Consider the following 23,513-nt stretch of genomic DNA (forward strand, 5'->3'; position numbering starts at 1 on the left):
AATAGGGGACCTAGTGTTGTTATAGGTATTCCCTTGGAAATGATTGATGAGGTTCAGAAAGAAATGAAAGCTAAGTCCATAAATTGTTGGACCCTTGGATATATTAAGACGTATTGGGAAGTTAGCATATGAGCTAGCCCTACCCCCGAACATGTAGCAAGTCATAACGTGTTTCACATATCAATGTTAAGGAAGTGTAATCTGGATGCCAGATAAATAGGAGCATATGAGCGCCTAGACATGCAACCAGACGTAACTTATATGGAGCAACCAGGAAGGGTTATAGATTGAAAAAGGAACAAGTTCTTAGGAGAAGGGTTATCAAACTATTCAGAGTTTGATGGAAGAACCATAATGTGGGAAAATTTACTCGAGAGTTAGAAAGTGCAATGTTAAGAGAGTATCCCTATTCATTTCTATCTGATTCCAGGACGGAATCCTTTTAAGGAGGGGAGACTGTAATAACCCCAATTTTTAGAATTTTTGAAACCCTTATGAATAGTGTTTTGCTGATTATGCTGAATAAGAAAACTTTTCATGCCACACTATGTAGGGGTTCTTTTATTGATCTTCTGGGATATTATTAGTACTCTATGTGGTATATAAGTGTATGTAAAGATCGCCAGAATCCAAATCCGAACACTTTGATTTTTCCCGAAAATCCACCAGATATCGAAAGAATTGAGTATAAGGTAACAGGATAAAAAGGATTTAAATTCAAGGATTTTAAGAGAGGATCATAAAAGGAAGATAATGTATTGAGAAAGGTTAAGGGAACCCAAGTAATAAGATCCCGGGTATGATCCCTCAAACGATAAACGAAAATGAAAGTTAAGCGAACCGTATAACAGATCAGCATTCATTAGCCAAGTAATTAGAAGCTAATCAAAGAGGTTAGTGGGGATGATGTCATCAAACCAATAAGAAGAGGACAAAGGTAGGAGGGTGACATCTATGATGACATAAGCATGACCAAGCAAAGTGTGTTGTTGGTTGAATTAGAACCACACAAAAGTTACCATGGTAAAAGGTAATAAAACAAAACAAAACAAATCAAATTGTCAACCAACCAAGCCAAAACATTTCATTTTCACCAAAAACAAAAAATTATTTCATCTTCTTCATCAAAGCTCTCGGCTTTTCTTCTTTTCCAAAGAAAGAAAAATCAAAATCCTAGTTCCAAGCTTTGTTAATTAGCAAGGTAATTATCTAAGACTCCTTATGCATAGATATAGCTATTATACAAGTTTGAGCTCCTAAATCATTCACAATCTCTTCCTAAAAATCATGGAAGAAGATGGTGAATAGTGTTTTTCAAGAACTAAAATTTTTGTTCTTGAAGTTTTGTTTAGATTAAGCTTGGATAAGGACTTTTAAGGGTGATTCCAAGATAATTACTTGATTCTCCACTCTCCAAGGAAGGTATAACCCCTCCAAACCCTAACTTTATTTGAGTAACTAGGTTTAGTTTTGTTGTTATAATTCATGAGAGGCTTGTTTGTTGTGAATGTAGAGATTAGTTGGTTTTGTGAAGTTTTTGGAGTGGTAATTCTTGGATTGTTGATTAATGAACTTAAGTGTAGTTTAAATTCATGTTTAAGAATAGTATAAATTGATAATGTGGAGTTGTTGGGGCTGTTATGATGAAGTATGGATGGATTTTTTGTTGGGATGTTGATTGTGAGTTGATTGTGAGATGATTTGGAGTGGTTTAAATTTGGGTAATCGCGTAAACATAGCCGTCGTAATGTCCGAGTTACTTTAGGCTGTTTTTGTTCTTAACATTAGGACCCTTGAACTCACTGCTAGGTTTTGACCATTGCCATGATTAGATAATTCATGTTACGAGCTTCGTTTTGATATGTGGTTCGTTTGAATCTGATGTACGGTTTAGGAGAAACGACCGTTTTAAGTAACGGCATTTCGCGAATGAACCATTACCCCTCGCCTTACTTTGAAACAAAGGTTAAAGACCTAAAAGGACTAATTGGAGTATGAAACATTTATGTAAAGTGTATTAGGCAGTTGGTAAGGCACTCGTGAAAAAATTGCCTTAAACCCCCTAATGGTTAATTTATTAAAAATGGTGGAGCCGAGGGTACTCGAGCGACTTAAGAGAATTAGTAAGCGCAAAGCGAGCGTTAGAGTCTAAATTGGTTAAAGTATAGATTTATAAGTGACTTTGGTTTAATTCCAACTTATATGTTGTTTATAGGTTACCAGACTCGTCCCAAGCCATTTATAATCCTCAGTCGCTCAGGCAAGTTTTCTATCCGTTATACTGTTGTTGTGATGTATACATTTGTACATGCATTATCTTGTGATAGATGCATAATGGTTAATTAGCAAATTCTTGCGATATATTGTAGCATGTGATATGGTATATATGCATGCCTGTTTCGTAATCTTGATACATATATCTGTTGATTCAGTTGATAATACCTATGCTAGAGATAAGCAGTAGTTGCGTATACCCTTAGTATAGGGGACCCAAAGGTGAACATTTTTCTAAAACCGGGAGTCGATGCTCCCGAGTATAATATATATATTTATATATATATATGAATAGTTTTTAAAACTATGAATCAAATAAGGTTTTCGAGGGCTTATGACCCCGTTTATTTTATTAATGAATATTATTTTGAATATTCATTCGAGGACTTATGATTCCGCTTTATTTTATTAATGAATATTATTTTGAATATTCATTCGAGGGCTTATGACCCCATTTATTTTATTAATGAATATTATTTTGAATATTCATTCGAGGACTTATGACTCCGCTTTATTTTATTAATGAATATTATTTTGAATATTCATTCGAGGGCATATGACCCCGTTTATTTTATTAATGAATATTATTTTGAATATTCATTCGAGGACTTATGACTCCGCTTTATTTTATTAATGAATATTATTTTGAATATTCATTCGAGGGCTTATGACCCCGTTTATTTTATTAATGAATATTATTTTGAATATTCATTCGAGGACTTATGACTCCGATTAATTACTAGTTATTATTCTTTATTTTATTAAGGAATAATGTGTCGATAATCAAACTCACTTTTGATTATTCAAAGAAAGATCGTACTTTCGAATAAGTATATCTTTGGTTATTTATTATTCATTGCAAGTATAAGTTTTAAAACTTCTACTTCAATTATTTTTAATAAAGATTATTCTTTATGAGAATATTATTTAAATAATAATATTCAGATATTTTCTAATATATTGGGACTGATTTATTTCATTAAATCAGCATTACTCCAAACACTCTTTAAAGTGTTTTCGAGTCTTCAAAATGATTTTTAAAGGTTAGGGCGGATCCCAAAACTCATTTTTATATTTAAGATCTTCCTTTTAAAGGGGATTTAAATATTCGCTCAAAACCTGAGGGATCCGGCTCTGTGGTGTATTTTATATTCGCAACAAGGTTGCTTTTTTGATAAAAGAGTTTTTGATTACTTACCCAACACTCGGGAAGTAAAATTCTTGGAACAAGTTAATCCATTAACAGGTATCGCCTGGAAAATATTGGTGAGTTTTGCTTTCCAACTAGATACGACTTCTTGGTGGAGCCGTATGAACAAGTTTCTACTTGGGGAAAGGGGGGACGAGCTTTACGTTTCAGAGTTATGGATTTCATCTGAACTAGGAGTGGCGTAAGTGGTCGAGTGGAGCCGGCCCAGCCTTATTATATTGGCCCAAATGGCCTGGAAGTTCCGCTAAGACGGTATATTCCTTAGGAGTCCAGTGTTCGGTTGACAAGTAAATCCGACAGGTTTTCCTCTACATGTAGAAAATGGTGGGGTTGCACTACTACGACTGATCATCGTAAGTGGTCTTCCTGGCGCGACAAACTTCCGTAATGAGTTCATCATCCAATTGGATATTTCTGCAACACTACCCAGGGCACTTCGATAGAAAGGCTACGATTGGGTGATTGTTGAGTGTTGGCAGGGTCGAGTTTTCAAAATGATGTTTGCATCAAATGAAGTATCTCGTAACTTCATTTTATTTTGATGATATTTTAAAGATTGATTCTATACAAGTTTTGTCTTATAGCTTAATCTATGGGATGAACTAATTATAACTTGAACGGTGGTAGTTCAAGTAGTATTCGGAAAAGATATAAGTATATTGGAGTAGTTTGTAACTTCATCTTTTAAACTTATATCTAGTAAATGATTATCTTATGTATGACAAAGATTTTCAGAAAAATGTTGAGACAAGGTTAGATATATGAGATCACCTTGCAACGATATTTTTATACAGTTATAAACTGGAACTCTGTGTACATTATACATGGAAGAGGACTTCCAAGATTTTGAAAAGTATATATACATATATACTGAATATTTTGCGACTTGGTCGCGGTAAGATATCAAACTTGGTTCATTTCTTCTTGACCAAGACTTTCATGAGTACTATGAGAATGCTCATATATTGTAAATCATTATACATATTATTTTGGTGGGCTTGTTGCTCACCCTTGATTTCTTCTTTCATCACACAACAACAGATAGAAAAGATGAACAAGACCAAGCTTCCAATTCGCAAGCGGTTAGAAAATGTTCCGCAGTTTTCTGGAAGCGTTGATGCCGCCGTAGCTGAGGTAGGAGCTACCAATAGGCTAGGTTTTCAACTATTGATGAACCAGACTTATGTATAATATGAATTGTAATAATGGCAAATAAATGTAAATTTATTCAGAACCTTCTTGAGGTGTAATGGCTTATTATGTGGAATAAAATGACTTGTGTTATTTTTGGTATTCATCTCTGAGACTATAACTTGTGGTGTGTGTGTATATTGTGGGGTCACAGTACTCAGTAGTTGGTTGACTGTTAAGATTAAGTATTGATAAGGGAAATGAAACTCGTGACGACCCGAATCCCCGACCCCGGATTTGGGGGTGTTAAAGAACTTAACAGATAAAAAGCATTATTCTAGTTTTTGACTTAGTAATAAGATAGACAAAGTAAACTTAACTAAGCTCAATATCAGAATTTGCTTGTGTTAAAAGATTTCCACATAAACAATTACTTCAAACATGGGACCTTCAGTATATTAGAGATTACTAGGTTAGCATCTAGCACAGTAATCCTCATTGGAGTGAATAGTCACATAAACATGCATATCACTATCAGATTTTAGAAATTCACATCAGACAACAATCAGCACTTAAGCAAATTTCATATTAAGCACAAAATACACAAATATAGTAATATCTGTAAATACTGATCATAAAGTTTGATGTAACTGAACATAAATGAAGCAGATTTAGAGAAAGAACCTGAAACCATTCCAAGTTCATTTACCAATCTTGTAAAAGTAGCTTCACACAGTGGTTTTGTGAAAATATCTGCTAGTTGTTGATCTGTTGGAACAAAATGCAATTCCACTGTACCTTCATCCACATGTTCCCTTATGAAGTGGTACCTAAAGCTGATGTGCTATGTCATTTAGTGTTGAACTGGATTACCTGTCATAGCAATAACACTTTGATTATCACAGTAAATAGGGATTTTAAAATATGTTAACCCATAATCCAGTAACTGATTCTTCATCTAAAGAATCTGTGCACAACAGCTTCCTGCATCAATGTACTCTGCTTCTGCAGTTGATGTGGAAATTGACTTTTGTTTCTTGCTAAACCAAGAAACTAATTTGCCTCCAAGAAATTGGCAGCTTCCACTTGTGCTTTTCCTGTCAATTTTGCATCCTGCAAAATCTGCATCTGAGTACCCTATTAGCTTAAAGCCTGATTCTCTAGGATACCACAATCCCAGATCAGCTGTACCCTTAAGGTATTTGAAAATTCTTTTCACAGCTATTAAGTGAGGTTCTCTTGGATCTGCTTGAAATCTTGCACAAAGACAGGTAGCATACATGATATCAGGTCTACTTGCAGTAAGATAGAGTAGTGAGCCAATCATACCTCTATAATCAGTAATATCTACTGATGTACCGGTATCCTTATCCAATTTTGTTACAGTGGCCATGGGAGTGGATGCACTTGAACAATCTTGCATTCCAAATTTCTTCAGCAAATTTTTGGTGTACTGGATTGACAAATAAAAGTGCCTTCTTCATTCTGGTTGACTTGAAGGCCCAGAAAATAGCTAAGTTCCCCCATCATACTCATTTGATATCTTGACTGCATCAGTTTGGCAAACTTCTTGCAAAGTCTGTCATTTGTAGAACCAAAAATGATATCATCAACATATATTTGCACCAAAAGTAAGTCCTTTCCATGGTTGAGGTAGAACAGTGTTTGGTCAATAGTTCCTCTGTTAAATCCACTTTCCAGAAGAAACTGAGCTAAAGTCTCATACCATGCTCTTGGAGCTTGCTTAAGGCCATAAAGTGCTTTATCAAGCCTGTAGACATGATTTGGAAGTTTGGAATCTACAAAGCCTGGAGGTTGTTCAACATATACTTCCTCTTCTAATTCTCCATTGATAAAAGCACTTTTCACATCCATTTAAAAGACTGTAAACTTTTTGTGAGTAGCATAAGCCAAAAATATCCTTATGGCTTCCAATCTAGCAACTGGTGCAAATGTTTCATCATAATCAATTCCCTCCTGTTGAGAATATCCTTTTGCAACCAACTTTGCTTTATTCCTTGTAATTATGCCATCACTATCAGTTTTGTTTCTGAACACCCACTTTGTACCAACAAAAGATCTATTCTTTGGTCTTGGCACTAGGGTCCAGACTTTATTTCTTTCAAATTCATTTAACTCTTCCTGCATTGCTTGCACCCAATCAGCATCTTGAAGAGCTTCTTCCACTTTCTTTGGTTCAGTCTGAGAAAGAAAAGAATTATAGAGACATTCATTTGAAGTAGTTGTTCTAGTTCTGACACCCGTATCAGGATTTCCAATAATTAAGTCAGGTGTATGTGCTTTAGTCCACTTCCTTGCAGATGAAAGATTTTCTCTAGAACTGGATGCTCCCCCATGATCCATGATGTCTTTATCAACATTTTCTGATGCTCCCCCTGAAATTATGCTCTCTGAGTTGGATCCTTCATTATTTAAGTTTCCAGAATTATCATAACTTGGCTCATCAGAACTTGATGAATCATAGCTTGAAGAGCCAGTTGTAGGTTCTAATGCTTCTTGAGATGTGGTTGTATCTTCAATATGCCCCCCAGCACAGGTGCATCTTCCTTTGGCGTAGTCACCACAATTTCAATAACATCAGAGTTTAATCCATCAGAGTTAGCAGTATCAGGATTTAGAATGTCAGGATTTAGACTGTCATGATTTAGACTGTCATGATTTACAGAATCAGAATTTAAAACCTCATTTTCAAATCTCAGCTGATCATGATCATTGAAATCTTCAAGTCCAGTAATCTTCTTATCATCAAAAGAGACATTGATAGATTCCATGACAACCCTTGTTCTTAAATTGTAGACTCTGAAGGCTTTTCTGGAAAGTGGATATCCAACAAAAATTCCTTCATCAGCTTTTTGATCAAATTTGGATAGCTGTTCAGGATGAGTCTTAAGAACAAAACACTTGCATCCAAATACATGAAAATACTTCAGATTTGGCTTCTTTTTCTTCACCATCTCATATGGTGTCTTTCCATGCTTGTTAATGAGTGTTGCATTCTGAGTAAAACAAGCAGTCTGTACAGCTTCAGCCCAAAAATAGGTTGGTAGCTTTGCTTCATCAAGCATAGTTCGTGCAGCTTCAATAAGAGTTCTATTCTTTCTTTCAACAACTCTATTTTGTTATGGAGTTCCAAGAGCAGAAAATTCCTGTTTTATTCCATGGTCTTTACAGAACTCTTTCATGATCAAATTCTTGAACTCAGTGCCATTATCACTTCTTATGATCTTCACAGAATCTTTGACCAATTTATCCAGTTGCTTGACATGATCAATCAAAATAGATGCAGTTTCACTTTTTGTGTACAAGAAATACACCCATGTGTATCCGGTGAACTCATCCACTATAACCATAGCATATTTCTTCTTTGCAATAGACATGACATTCACTGGACCAAATAGATCAACATGTAGTAGGTGATAAGGCTCAAGAATTGATGATTCAGTCTTGCTCTTGAATGAAGATTTTCTTTGTTTTGCCTTCTGACATGAATCACAAAGGCCATCAGGAGCAAATACTGATTTTAGAAATCCTCTCACAAGATCTTTCTTGACTAGTTCATTTATATTGTTGAAATTTAAATTAGAGAGTTTCTTGTGCCAATTAAAGCTTTCTTCAATTGATGCTCTACTCAATAGACAGATTGCAGAACCATCAGTACTTGTTGAAAGCTTGGCTTCATAAATGTTACCATGCCTGTATCCTTTCAGAACAACTTTGCCTATAGATTTGCTTACAACTTCACAGTGTTTTTCAAAGAAATCCACATGATAACCTCTGTCAAAGATTTGACTAACACTGAGCAGATTGTGTTTAAGTCCTGTGACCAGAGCTACTTTCTCAATGATGACATTCCCAAGATTGATATTTCCATATCCCAGTGTTTTTCCAATGTTGCCATCTCCATAAGAAACACTTGGGCCAGCTTTCTCCACAAAGTCTGATAGCAGGGCTTTATTTCCAGTCATATGTCCTGAGCATCCACTGTCCAGAACTATGATGTTTTTCCTGTTGTCCTGCAATCACAAAGACCACTAATGATTAGTTTTAAGGACCCGGACTTGCTTGGATCCTTTGGCCTTATTAAGTTTGTTAACATTTGCAGCGGATTTAGCATCAGAGTTTATGTTAACAATTTTCTTATCAGCATTTACAGTATCAGACTTTGCATCAGAACTTATACTAGAAGGAATAATGCTTACTTTCTTTAAAGAAGGTTTTATTTGATAATAATCATAGTACAAACTATGATATTCCTTATAATTATAAATGGAATGCCATAAACTACCACACTGAATACAAGGATTTTGTGGCCTATATCTAACAGACTGACTCTTAACTCCTGACTTTGAAGGTAAGGAGTTTATGTTCTTATTTTTCCTGCAAAAAGAAGCCAGATGGTTAGAATTTCCACAGTTATAACATGTTTTTCTAGGGGCATTAGGAAGATGCGTATAATCATTGCTTTTATTCAGACCTTCCTTTCCATTCCTATTTTTCCTAGGTGACTTTACCTTGTTTACATTCTTAACATCTTTCAGCCTGTACTTAAGCTGCTTCTTAGTCATTAAGCCTATGTTAACTTCAGTTAGCTTTTCCTGTTTTAGTTTGTCATAAGTTAATTCCTCTTAAACTTCTAATTTCTCAGTATCAGACCTTACAACTACAAACTTAACAGGTTTTACCTTTGGCTTTTGTTTAACAACTATAGGCTCAATTTCTACAGTTCCTTTATCATTCTTATCATCTCCATAACCTAAGCCTTCTTTCCAGTTTCCACTACTTAACAAATTCTGAGTTGTTCTGCCAGAGTTAGTCCAAGTCCTGATAATCTCTCTTTCCTTTTCTAACTCAGTTTTTAGAGATTCATTCATTTTAAGTACTTCATCCCTAACATAGAAAGCATCATCTCTATCTTTCTGAGTTTGATGGAACATGACTAACTCTTTTTCTAAATAATCATTTCTCTTTTTATAAGCAAGATTTTCAGAAGTTAATCTTTCACATGTTAAAGTTTGATCTCTATAACTAATAAACATGGTTTTAAGATATCTTCTCAACTCATTAATATCATCAATATGAAAGGCATAAGTAGTTTGAGGTACCTTTAACTCAGCAGCATCAGAACTGCTATCAGCATTTGCCATCAAGGCATAGTTCTCCTCACTTTCAGAATCTGAAGTGTCTGTCCAGCTTTTCTTCTTTGTAACTGTGTAGTATATAAACACAGACATAGGGTTTACACTATATATGTTATAATTATCGAGAGTAAAATTCATTGTAACCCTAGCAGCTCTCGTGATAATTTGTTCATCACTGAGAGAGGACAGTTCCATATTGTAACAGAGTTTAATAAAGTTTGTTTTCTGTTACTTGTGTTCTTTAATTCGATTTGATTGTGCTAAACACTGTATTCAACCCCCTTCTACAGTGTGTGTGACCTAACATTTTAGAAAAGTATTTTTCTCAGTTTGTCCAGGATCAGATGGAGCTGAAGTTTTTAGAGTTAAAGCAAGGAAATATGTCGGTGGCGGATTATGAAAGTAAGTTTGAAGAGTTGTCAAGGTATGTACCGTCATATGTGGATACTGATAGGAAAAAGGCTAAAAGATTCCAGCAAGGTCTGAAGCCATGGATCAGAGGGAAGGTAGCCATTTTTGAGTGGATACGTATGCGGGAGTTGTACAGAAGGCCATGATTGCAGAGACAGAGAGTGAGATGTCACAAAAGGAAAAGGAAAGTAAGAAAAGGAAATTTAAAGGGAATGAAGGTCAGTCACAACCAGGGAATTTTCCAAATTTTAAGAAAGGCAAGTTTCAGCCAGGGAGAAATTTTAATTTCAAGAGACAAAATACAGGCGACGGAGGCCAGGGCAACCGTCCAGCCAATGTGAATCAGCCAAATCAGTTAAGGTTAACTTTTCCAGATTGTCAAGTATGTGGGAAAAAACATGGAGGAGTTTGTAATAAGTTGAATGTGGTTTGTTTCAAGTGTAATAAGAAAGGGCACTATTCGAGGGAGTGCCGAAATCAACCAGCGAGAGAGCCAGCAAAAAAGGATCAGCCCATCTGGAATCCAGCAGTGAAGGTTCCAGCCATTGGATATACGTGCTTTAAATATGGGAAGTCAGGACATATAGCCAGGGATTGCAAGACACCAGCCCCAGTCAGTAATGCATTGGGGATTATGGGATCTACCCCAGCTGTGAATGAGACTCCAAGGGCTAGAGTTTTTGATATTTCTGTAAAGGACGCTATCCAGGATACTGATGTCGTGGCAGGTACGCTGAATGTGAATTCTTTATGTGCCAAAGTGTTAATAGATTCGGGAGCAACTGGATCATTTGTTTCACAAGATTTTGTTAGTAAGTTAAATTGTCCAGTTGAGTATTTAAATGAAATAATGACTGTGGAATTAGCAAATCAAGAACGTGTATCTGTTAATCAAGTTTGTGGGAAATGTGAGATTGAGATTTCTGGTAGTAAGTTTGTGTAGATTTGATAACATTTAAGTTAGGAGAATTTGACGTTATCTTAGGAATGGAATGGTTATCTAAGCATGATGCCCAGATAGATTGTCGAAATAAGAAGGTAATAGTGAAGACACTAGATGAGAAGATAGTAACGTTTAAGGGCCAGAAGCAGGTAAAGAAATTCTTAACAATGATTCAAGCCAAGAAGTTACTACGACAAGGATGTGAGCATTTCGTGGCATATGTGATTGATAGAAGTCAGGAGCCAGTAAAACTTGAAGATATTCCAGTAGTTAATGAATTTCCAGACGTGTTTCCCGATGAGTTACCAGGACTTCCTCCAGACAGAGAAATTGAATTTGCGATCGACTTAGCACCTGGAACAGAACCAGTATCCAAGGCCCCGTATAGAATGGCGCCCGTTGAGATGAAGGAACTAGCGAAGCGATTGCAAGAGTTGTTAGAAAAAGGAGTAATCAGACCCAGTGTACCCCCGTGGGGTGCACCGGTATTATTTGTCAAGAAGAAGGATGGAAGCATGAGACTGTGCATCGACTATCGGGAGCTCAACAAGCTTACAATCAAGAACAAGTATCCGTTACCCAGAATTGATGATTTATTTGACCAATTGAAGGGAGCCAAGTACTTCTCCAAGATCGACTTAAGATCGAGATATCATCAACCAAAGATTATGCCAGAAGATATACCAAATACAACTTTCAGGACGATGTATGGACATTATGAATTTTTAGTAATGTCTTTTGGATTGACCAATGCCCCGGCAGCGTTTATGGACCTGATGAATAGAATTTTCAAGGAATACTTGGAGAAGTCTGTTATTGTGTTTATAGAGGATATTTTAATTTATTCAAAGACAGAAGAGGATCATGCAGAATATTTGAGAACATCTTTGGAAATTTTAAGGAAAAAGAAGTTATATGCTAAATTCTCAAAGTGTGAGTTTTGGCTACAGGAAGTTCAGTTTTTAGGACACATAGTCAGTAATGAAGGAATCAAAGTGGACTTAGCGAAGATTGAAGCAATTACAAATTTGGAAAGACCAAGAACACCAACAGAGGTAAGAAGTTTTATGGGATTAGGGGGATATTATTGTCGATTCGTTCAAAATTTCTCAAGGATTGCAACACCATTGACAAAGCTTACACGGAAGAATGAAAAGTTTATATGGAACGATAAATGCGAAGAAAGTTTTGAGGAATTGAAGCGAAGATTAATCACGGCACCTGTTTTGTCACTTCCCGATGATCAAGGAAATATCGTAATTTATAACGATGCTTCTCATAAAGGACTCGGATGTGTTCTGATGCAGCATGATAAGGTGATTGCGTATGCGTCAAGGCAATTGAAATCACACGAACAAAAATATCCTATTCATGATTTGGAGCTAGCAGCCATAGTTTTCGATTTGAAAATTTGGAGACATTATCTATATGGAGAAAAATGCGAGATTTACATGGATCACAAAAGCTTGAAGTACATATTCACACAGAAGGAGCTTAATATGAGACAGAGGAGATGGTTAGAATTGATTAAGGATTACGACTGCACGATTAACTATCATCCCGGTAAAGCAAACATTGTAGCAGACGCGTTGAGTTGGAAAGAAAAGTTAAATATGTTATCAGTACCCGAAGAAATATATAAGGAATTTCAGAAACTGGAATTGGAGATTAGGGTTTGCAAGCCTGATGAAGCGAAAATGTATAGTATGTCTTTCCAGCCGGAGTTGTTAGAGAAGATAAGGAAGTGTCAAGAAGAGGTAATGGATCAAGATATAAATCGTTTGGTAGGTGAAGAATTGTGTACGCAAAAGGACGATCAAGGTATTCTTAGGTTTTCTTCTAGAATTTGGATTCCACCAGTGACGGAGTTGAAGAATGAAATTTTACAAGAAGCTCATAGTTCAAGGTATTCAATCCATCCAGGAATACCAAGATGTACAGAGATTTAAAGGAAAATTATTGGTGGCTAGATATGAAGAGGGAAATTGCGAAATGGGTTAGCAGATGTTATACATGTCAGAGAGTTAAAGCGGAGCATCAGAGACCAATTGGATTACTACAGCCATTGGAGATTCCAGAGTGGAAGTGGGAGCATATTGCCATGGATTTCATAGTTGGATTACGAAGGACAAAGGCTAATCATGATGCCATCTGGGTTATCGTGGATAGACTTACCAAGTCAGCTCATTTTCTGCCTATAAATGAAAGATTTTCACTGAACAAGTTGGTCCATATGTACCTGAAGGAAACTGTAGTTCGTCATGGAGTTCCTGTGTCTATCGTATCCGATCGAGATCCGAGATTTAATTCGAGATTTTGGAAGAGTTTTCAAGAATGTTTGGGAACGAGACTGAATATGAGTACGGCTTACCATCCGCAGACGGACAACCAGAGTGAAAGAACGATCCAGACAATCGAAGACATGTTACGTGTTTGTGCTATTGATTTCAAAGGAAGTTGGGATGAGCATTTACCCCTGGTAGAATTTGCTTACAACAACAGTTATCACGCCAGTATTGGGATGCCACCCTATGAAGCCCTTTATGAACGGAAATGCAGATCTCCAGTGTATTGGGACGAGGTAGGAGAACGTAAAATACTTGGACCTAAATTAGTGCAGCGGACAAAGGAAGTTATTGAAATTATCCAGAAGAGATTGATAGCAGCACAAGACCGTCAAAGAAAATATGCAGATCAATCAAGGAAAGACATGGAATTCGAAGAAGGGAATTTGGTATTACTGAAAGTATCGCAGTGGAAGGGATTAACAAGATTTGGAAAGAAAGGAAAACTGAGCCCAAGATACGTTATACCTTTTGAGATTTTAAAGCGCGTTGGCAAAGTAGCTTACAAGTTGGCGTTACCTCCGCATATGGAGCACATTCACAATGTTTTTCACGTATCGATGCCTAAGAAGTATAATCCAGACTCCGGCCATGTAATAGAATATGAGCCAATAGAGCTTCAGGCAGATTTGTCATATGTAGAGAGTCCGATAGAAATTCTAGAGGAAAGAGAGAAAGTATTGAGAAATAAAGTGGTAAAGTTAGTAAGAGTATTGTGGAGGAACCTAAAGGTTGAAGAGTCAACCTGTGAGTTAGAAAGTGATATGAGAGAAAGTACCCTCATTTGTTTTCTTAGGAGATTCTGAGGACATAATCCTTTTAAGAAGGAAGGATGTAATATCTGGGAAATACCGTGTAATTATTCTGCTAATAAATAATTAATATGTATATTCAGTATTTATTCTGTGAATTATTTTTTAATTGTTAAATGTGTTTGGATGTTTAAAAATAATATTAATTGAGTATTTTAATTTTTATATGTTCAAAATAAAATATAGATAATTGTCATATCTTCCTATTTATTTTTATGTTGATTTATGATTTTATATGAAATATATGGATTTTATAAAATCTTTTTCCGAGTATTTAAAAACTATTTTATACAATCGGGAACTTTTTATTAAACTATCACAATTATCACCTCGTAATACGTGTAACCAGGAGCTAAGACCAAGACCGCAGTACAAATTTTACTGGTTTGGATAATTATCTCAAAAACCAGTACCATTTGGATCAGTTTTTATAAATGAACGTACCATTTTATATCCGGAATGATCTAACGGGATACTAATTTTCCGTAATTATAAATGGCCTTTACCTAATTTTATTTCGTACCGAAAATCATTTGCAAACAGTAATTCTATAATTTTACAGAGAAAATCTATATATTCATATAAACTTTTAAGAATCAAACAAGCTTTTGGAGGTGTTATTGAATTCAGTTTGGAAAGATTGAGTAACCAAAACAAAGGTCTTGACGAGCTCTATCAAAATCTGTGATCCATACACCTGCAGAAATCAAGTTTATTTTTCTATAATTGTATTTATTTTCGAATTATTTTAATTAAAAATATGAATTTTTGTTGGGATGATTGTTTGGATGATTTGATGATTGCATGTTGTAGAGCTTGTTTTCCTGATGATTTTCATATGTCATATGACTGATTTGGAGTTCAATAACATGTTCAAAATTGAGTTTGATTTTCGAATTTTGAAATTAGGGTTTACAACCCGTATGAATGTTCTTAATTGAAATTTAGGGCCTTTTGATTTAGGGGTTATTTGCTGTTAATATATAGTGGGTTGTGTTCCTTATGAAATTTGCAATCGATAAGTATAGCTCGTTAACAGAGGATTCGTGAATCGAATGGAGTTGTGTTTTGAAGTTTTCGTCGAGCTCGCCGAAAACCGGCGAACTTCTCACCATTTTCCAACCTATTCAGGGGTTGTCTGTGTGATTAAATGGTATGGTTAGATTCCTAGTGAATTGTAGATTAAATCTGGAGCTTGTGGAGGTGTGAGGATTCCGGGAATGTCGTCTTCGGCAAGACAGGACGTTTTCCGGCGACGGGGGTGAAAAATTGCACTTTAGCCCCTATTGTTTTGAAAACGATGAAGTTCAGTCCCTGAACTTTCCAGAACTTTCAAATTTAGGATTCCTGTTTTAAAAATGTTTAAAAATCATATTTTCTATTTATTTTAATTATAAAAATTCATTTTTAATTTCTGAAAATTCCAAAAATTATTATTTTAATTCCAAAAATTATATTTAATTCAAAAATAAATCTGAATTAATTAGTTAATTAATTTCAGTTAATATTTAATTGATTAATTGGTCAATTAATTCGAAAATTAATTGATTAATTGATTAATTAATTGTTAATTGATTTTAATTATTTATTTAATTAGATTTAATTATTTAAAAATGATTTAAAAATTCCGAAAAATAGTTTCGAGCTTTAAAATATTATTCTAAATTGTTTTCAAGGCTTGATAATTATTATAAAATTGTTTTGAAGCCAGATTTGTCCAACCGAACCCTGTTTATTACTCTAAAATTGATCCAACGACCCGTTTTAATTCCGAAAAATGTTTTAAAAATCATTTTAAATACCCGAAAGCCTGTTTATGACCCGAGACTCTTTTACAAATGATATGTCATTGATTATTTGACGTGTTATGTGTTATATGTGACTTGTTGTTTGACTGTCGATCTATATGTTCGATGTTTACTTGTTTATAGCGTAACTTCCAATCCGTTAATCGGATTTGGGTAAAACGAAGGGTAGATAGAAGTGTATGTCGAATATAATCTTATGAGTTGAATATTGATAGATGCTTATGATATGTGAGCAAAAGAGGCAAGGCGTAGGAAAGGGAAACAGATAGTCGAGGAGTAAGACGGTTGTGATTGGAAGTTAGTAAAGTATAGCAAGATAGTACCAGGCAAGTGTTCTGAACTTTCTCGAGATATATTGTAGTTGATCGATAATCCTGTTCTATATTGCAAGTGCTTTGAAGCACTGAATCATAAACCCTGATTCCAGTTATTGATCTTGAGCCGTAAACCTTATTCTTTCTAAACCATTGATTGTTGTACACCCAAATACGAACCACAAATATACGATACTACTCCACAAATATATACAAACTAAATACCAAACACTGAACCGAATCACCTATATATTCAAACCATTGTACCTTATGCTTTGAAAGACCGAATTCTTGTAACCTTGAAACGTCGATTCCTTTGTTATCCAATTCTGTCATTACTTAACAACCAAGCTTGGAAATTTCTATATTGATCTTTGTGAAGATTGAAACCATTTAATCATCGAACATCCAATGTGTTTTTGATTCTGTTTATTGCTGTACATTATTTATTCTATTATTATGTTAGAATTGGATTATTTTTATAAAATTGTGGACCATATTCATGGTCAGACCATATTAATGGTCAAGTTAGGCCAATGTGTACCTTGGATCCAGTAGTTAGAGCAGTGCTGTGTGCTTTGCTCGGGGTTAGTGCGTGACTGATCAGCAGCCTAACCTTGTTTTTTTTAAATAAAAATATATTATCCAATTCTAAATCATAATTCATTGTTCACTTGATATCATAACCCTTTTTACTTGATGATCATTATTCTCAATTTTGTCAGTGTGACTTGCTGAGCTAGTTAGCTCATTTGTGCGATGTTGTTTATATTCTTTTCCAGTTAAGAAAGAACCAGTTGGTAGCGAGGATCCCCAGTCCAGCGCCAGAGCTAGGGGTTCAGGTTGATCGAGTTAAGCTAGTAGGCATCTTTTAAGATAATTTAAGTTTGTAAAAATTTGTAATAATGTTTAATACTTAGTTCTGAGTTTGAATAGTTGGGATTTGAACGGTTTGTAATATAAGTGTGTGTCAGGCTTGTGTACATACTTTAATCTGTTGCGGTCCGTGGTAGTTGGTAAGTAGGGTGACTGCATATTATTATTATCTTTATTATTTTTATAAACAGGTTATAAATATGGTGTGTGTGTGGACCCCAAACTTCTGACCCAGGTTTGGAGGGCGCCACAGGTTTGGTATTAGAGCTACAGGTTATAAGTCACTGACACAAGCCTAGGTTAACGGGAATGGGTAGAGGGTTAGGATTAGAAGTAAGAAATAGAAAGATAGAACGTCGAGAGGTTGAGTGATACGGTATAATAGGTATTAGTATGATTCACGTCGTGGTTCGAGATTCTTATATTGCGATATGATTTCAGATAGCAGCGATGACCGACTCTTTCATCCCCGTATCAGCTGACCACTCAGAGCCCTCAGTTGGAGTACCATCTTCAGATCCACGTCCTGTTGTTCCACCGGTGTTGGCTATTCTACCTCCACCTGTGTTGCAGCCCGTACCATTGCAGGCTATTCCACCCCCAGGTATGAGGCCCCCTATCAGAGGACCCCCACCAGCTGATTCAGATTCCACTGGGCATTCAGTTACGAGTGCCCCTTTCCAGTTTACATTGCATCCAGTTCCTTATTACCGGTATGAGGCTCTTTTATTGGAACATGATTCCTTATTGGCCCAAATCCGAGAGCTGCAGCATATCATCAGGACTACAGATGTTGATCGTGGTGTGAGGGAGCTTCGAGAGGAGATCCATGTGACACGGAGGGTTCTTGAGGCTAGGCTACATAGAGCTACACTACCTGGCCGAGGTCCTGATGCACTAATGGGATGGGCTAGTGAGGTGATGGAGGACTTAGAGAGGCTAGGAGGACCAGAGTTTCCATGGAGTTGAGCCAGAGATCCAGAGATAAAGATGCTGATCAGAGTTGTTATGGTTGTGTAGTATGTACAGTAGTGTGTAGTATGTATCAGTAGACTTTTGGGTTTTATTTATAGACTAGATCTGCTGACTAGTGAGTAGGTTGTTGTATTCTTTTGCTTTTACTTCCGAAGCCTCTTTACGCTTGTACTACTTAAAACTTTTGATCTATATATATCACTACCTTTTTCCTTTCCAGCGTTGTCATTTACTTTACTGCACCTATGAAATTTTGAAAACTGAATATTTCTGGTAACATTTAACCACAGTCTTTGGAAGATGTCACAAATTTTTATTGGTATTTGTGATTAATTTCACAACTTTATAACAGGGTAGCGGTAAGTATCCTAAATTTTGTATCCAAAAATAATTTCACAGATGACACCTTTTAATAAGTTGAAACGTGTTATTTTAACATTTGTACCATTCATTTGATAAATTTTTTTAGGACAAACAATTGGATTCCATGCATTTTTTCTTTATAGGTTAACAATTTTCAAAGAACTAAGTATATTGTACAGTATTTGCCAAGGTGTAATTTAGTTGGGTTGTCAGAGTATTTGTTTAAATATTATGTATAACTAACTCTATAACTCGTGTGCGTGAGTGTTGACGGAGGAATCTGGTAACAACAAAGTTTGAGATTTCTCGCCGGAATTAAGATCTACGACGGTGGTTCTTCGCCGGAAAATCAAGCGGTGTGTGATGGTTGTATTTTAATTGGTGTCTAAGATTGATTAGGGCAAGTGGTGGCTCCTTTTCAGCTCTAAACTTCTTCCCCGTCTCAATGTGCCTATGTACCCTTATATAGAGATCAAGCCTGACGTAGTTCTTGGGCCTACGTCCGGTAGAATTCCTTCCAGAATCCATCTTCTGCTAGCTTTAGGAATGTCCAACTATGAGGCCCAACCGTGAAAGCCCAAGCCTCGTCCGTAATCGTAGGACTTCACGGATAGTGCATCTCCCCGCACAAGGATAACACTACGCTAAAGTTATCTCCCTTAATTTACGGACGCAGGTATAGCTGATGAGTGGATTTTATATCTACTTGGAATGCTTCATTACAAGCTTAAGTTAGTCTTTTGGACTCAAGTTGTTGGTATTTTTGATGTGTTTTTGTGTTTTTGCATCTCAGGCATTAGTTGGAGGATGAATGGAGCTTTTATTAAATATATGATGAAAAGAGTCAAGAATCTGAAGTCAAGTCCATTCCTAAAATATAGAGGATCTCGAAAGCTTCACATGGACTATTGGATCGTCGAATTCTGATAAGCGGAACTCAACTTACAAGCAAAAGAAGAAATTAGAGCAAAAATCCAGAAGCACGGCGCGCCCGCGCTGGGAGGCGGGGCGGCCGCGCTGAAAGAACGGTAGCACGGCGCGCCCGTTCTGGGAATCGGGGCGGCCGCACGGGTCATGATCAATAGAATCCTATTTTGACTTGATTTTTGAGAGATTTGAAGCCCTGTTGATCCTGAAGCCTATATATACCTATAATAAGACGTTTTTAACAACAAGGAGACCTGGGAGAGCAATAAGAAGACCTAGAGAGCACGAGAAGGCTACAAAGAAGAAGATTTTTGTTTTTTTTGATTTAGGTGATACTTGGATGCTTGTTTTCGATTTGTCTTTAACCCTAGTACTCTTATATTATTTATTATCATGCTTTCATTGGAACCCATGGTGATGATGAGTTCGATTATGAACTAATCATTATCGTGGGGTTCTAGCAGATTTATTTATGGAATTCTTTAGTTAATTTGTTTTGATACCTTAGTGTGTGTTGATTGTATGATAACCTAGTATTGGTTGTGCTTATTCGTCTTATGAGCGTCGCGAACTTATAAGATAGCGTGCTAATCTTTAATGAAGCGACAGTGAATTTAAGGATTTAGAACTTGCCATGCTAGCATAGGTTCATGTGTTATTGTTATGCATGATTCGTAGGTAATTTTAACCATCTTACTTGCCCTATGTAATCACGATAGATAACTTGTGCTTTAAACCTTTATGTTGTCAAATTGTATAAACATATAGGGTCTCAATATAATTGGTGTCTATTCAGCTTCTATCTCTTTTGTGGATGTCTGATAGTATGGTATTCGTGCAACGAAAGTTGGCATTTATCAGTTTCGTGTTATGTGATTAGTGTCATCACCATTACATTCTAAGGTTAAGAACGAAAAGGCTATTGAATGAAGTATTTAATGAAGTTAGAATCCCATGTTTGTCATATATATATTAATTCAACCATTCTTATTCTCTTACTTATAATTGTTAGTTTAATTCTTAGTTATAATCCAAATCCCAATTTGTTATCGTCTTAGCATTGGATAATAGCCATATCATTGTTGCATAAGTGTATAAAGTAATTAGTTAACCAAAGTCAGTCTCTGTGGGAAGGAACGAGAAATAATTCTATATTACTTGCGAACGCGTATACTTGCGTGTATTATTAGCGCTTGTTTAGTGACTAACAAGTTTTTGGCACCGCTGCCAGGGACTCGGTGTTAATTTTTTGTTTATGTGCTTGTCATCAGTGGTTGTTAAAGTTCACTAACTCAGACTCTTTTACTTTCACAGTTTACTTGTTGTGTTTCAGGTACTCATTACAATGGGAGATCCAGCAGCACGAACGAAAGCCTTGATGGATTTTTCATAACCCATGATCAATGACATTCAGTCTAGCATTGTCAGACCAGCCATCTCGGCTAATACTTTTGAAATCAAGTCTAGCACGATTTAATGGGTGCAGAATTCAATCCAGTTTGGGGGTTCTCCAATAGAAGATCCTAACATGCACATCAGGGATTTCATAGAGATCCGCGACACCTTCAGGTTCAATGGTGTGTCTGAGGATGCGGTGAAACTGAGACTGTTCCCATTCTCTCTGAGGGACAAGGCTAAGAGCTGGTTACACTCTCTACCAGCTGGTTCGATTACTACTTGGAAAGATCTTGCTCAAAAGTTTCTCACCAAATTCTTCCCTATGGTGAAGACAGCTGCAATCAGGAATGCTATTACTCAATTTGCGCAGCAATCGGGAGAAACTCTATGTGAAGCTTAGGAGCGCTACAAGGAGATGCTTAGGAAGTGTCTGCATCATGGAATGCTTGATTGGATGATCATCAATTGCTTCTATAATGGGTTGGGAGCACAGTCAAGACCCATGCTCGATGCAGCATCAGGTGGAGCATTATGGGCAAAGAGCTATGAGGAAGCTTATGATCTAATTGAACTGATGGCTGCTAATAAAAATCAGTATCCAATCCAGATATTGCCACATGGAAAGGTAGCAGGAGTTCTTGAAGTGGATATAGCTACGACTATCACTGCTCAACTAAAGGGGTTGTCTATGAAGATTGATTCTCTGGCTAACTATGGTGTTAATCAGATAACCAGAGTTTGTGAGCTGTGTGCAAGTTCGCATGTGACGGAGAATACGCTATATTTAGTGAATCAGCTCAGTTTGTGAGCAACGTTTAGAGATCGCAACTACCAGTTCAAGACACTAATCATCCTGACAACTGGAATCATCCTAACTTTAGCTGGAAAACCAATCAGAATGTGATGCAACAGCCATTCCAGCAGTTTGGAAACAAGCAATTCAATCCTCCTGGTTTTCAGCATCAATTTGCACCAAGACAACAACACCAACTTCAACAACAAACTCATGGTACAGGTCAATCTTCGAATGGAAAATCTGAATTGGAGGAGTTGTGGCTTATGTGCAAAAACCAGGCTATTCTCATCAAGACTCTGGAGAACCAAATAGGGCAAATTGTTAATGCCTTATTGAATCGACCACCGGGAATGCTTTCTAGTGCTACAGAAGCCAATCCAGAAAAGAGGGAAGTTGAAGAACAGGTGAACGCCATCACCTTGAGGTCTGGAAAGTTCGCAAGCCCCCAAATTCAGCAAGACGAAAAGCCTGAAAAATTTTAAGTTTCAGAAAAAGCAGTTGTGGCAGAAGAAGAAGTGCAGAAGGAAACAGAAGTGGAATCAAGGAAGAAAAATGTGGAACACACTCCTCCTCAGGGTAAAACAGGGGAGAAACAGGTCTATCCTCCACCTCCTTTTTGTAAGAGGCTGCAGAAGCAGAAGTTGGATAAACAATTTGCTAAGTTTCTGGAGGTGTTCAAGAAACTTCATATCAACATACCTTTCGCTGAAGATCTTGAACTAATGCCTAGCTATGCGAGGTTTATGAAAGGTATTCTTTCTCGGAAAGTGAAGCTCGATGACTTAGAGGCCGTTGCTCTAACGGAAGAATGCAGTGCTGTGCTATAACAGAAGTTGCCTCCGAAGCTTAAAGATCCTGGAAGCTTCATTATTCCTTGCATCATCGGAAACTTGTCATTCGATAAATGGTTATGTGATTTGGGAGCTAGCATCAATCTGATGCCCTTTTCTATCTTCAAAAAGCTTGGTCTACCTGATCCGAAGCCGACATATATGTCCTTGCAACTAGCTGATCATTCCATCGCTTATCCGCGAGGTATAGTGGAGGATGTCTTGGTCAAGGTGGACAAACTCATCTTCCCTGCTGATTTTGTCATTCTAGATTTTGAGGAGGATAAGAAGATTTCCATCATCTTGGGAAGACCATTCTTGGCCACAGGCTGAACTATGATTGATGTGCAAAAATGAGAGCTTATGATGAAGGTTTATGATCAGAAGGTCGCTTTTAATGTGTTCAAGGCAATAAAGTTACCCATATCAAAAGTGGAGTGCTTTAAAGTAGAGTGGGTCGACTCTGTCATGAATTCAGTGCATGAGCAATTGTCAAAGTTATATACCTTAGAGAGATCCTTAATAGGGGAATCAGTTATTGAAGATGAAGGAGCAGAGAAGATGCAGGTTTTAAATGCACCTCCATGGAAGAGGAAGTTAGATATGCCATTCGATTCTCTTGGATTAACAGAGCTGAAACTTTCTCTATACTTGCGCTCAACCGACTACCAGATCACTTGAGTTATTCATTCTTAAGTGCACTCCATGATAATAGAGTGGATGAACGGATCTTCCCGTGCCTACAGAGGGTGCTTCTCATGTGCAGCAGCTAGTTAATAGGACTGGTATTGGTGATGAGCAGTACAGGTGAGTGACTAGGCGTATGGAGGCCATGCACGACATTCACCGTCTTTTTACTGCAGATTTGACACAGGCTTTGGGCATTATTTTTCGGGCCACTGGTTTCGAGGTTGATTGGCCACCTGCTCCTTCACTCGAGG

At 36.7% G+C, this 23,513-nt stretch overlaps 1 non-coding gene across 1 annotated transcript; it reads right to left on the reverse strand.

The window, feature by feature from the left end:
• Positions 1–21,283: 21,283 nt before the first annotated feature.
• LOC141723114 (small nucleolar RNA R71) lies at positions 21,284–21,390 on the reverse strand. Its single transcript, XR_012576106.1, has one exon. It is a non-coding gene; the product is annotated as a small nucleolar RNA R71 (small nucleolar RNA).
• Positions 21,391–23,513: the final 2,123 nt, after the last annotated feature.

Source organism: Apium graveolens, chromosome 4, assembly GCF_009905375.1.
Source record: "Apium graveolens cultivar Ventura chromosome 4, ASM990537v1, whole genome shotgun sequence".
Classification (NCBI taxonomy): Eukaryota; Viridiplantae; Streptophyta; class Magnoliopsida; order Apiales; family Apiaceae; genus Apium; species Apium graveolens.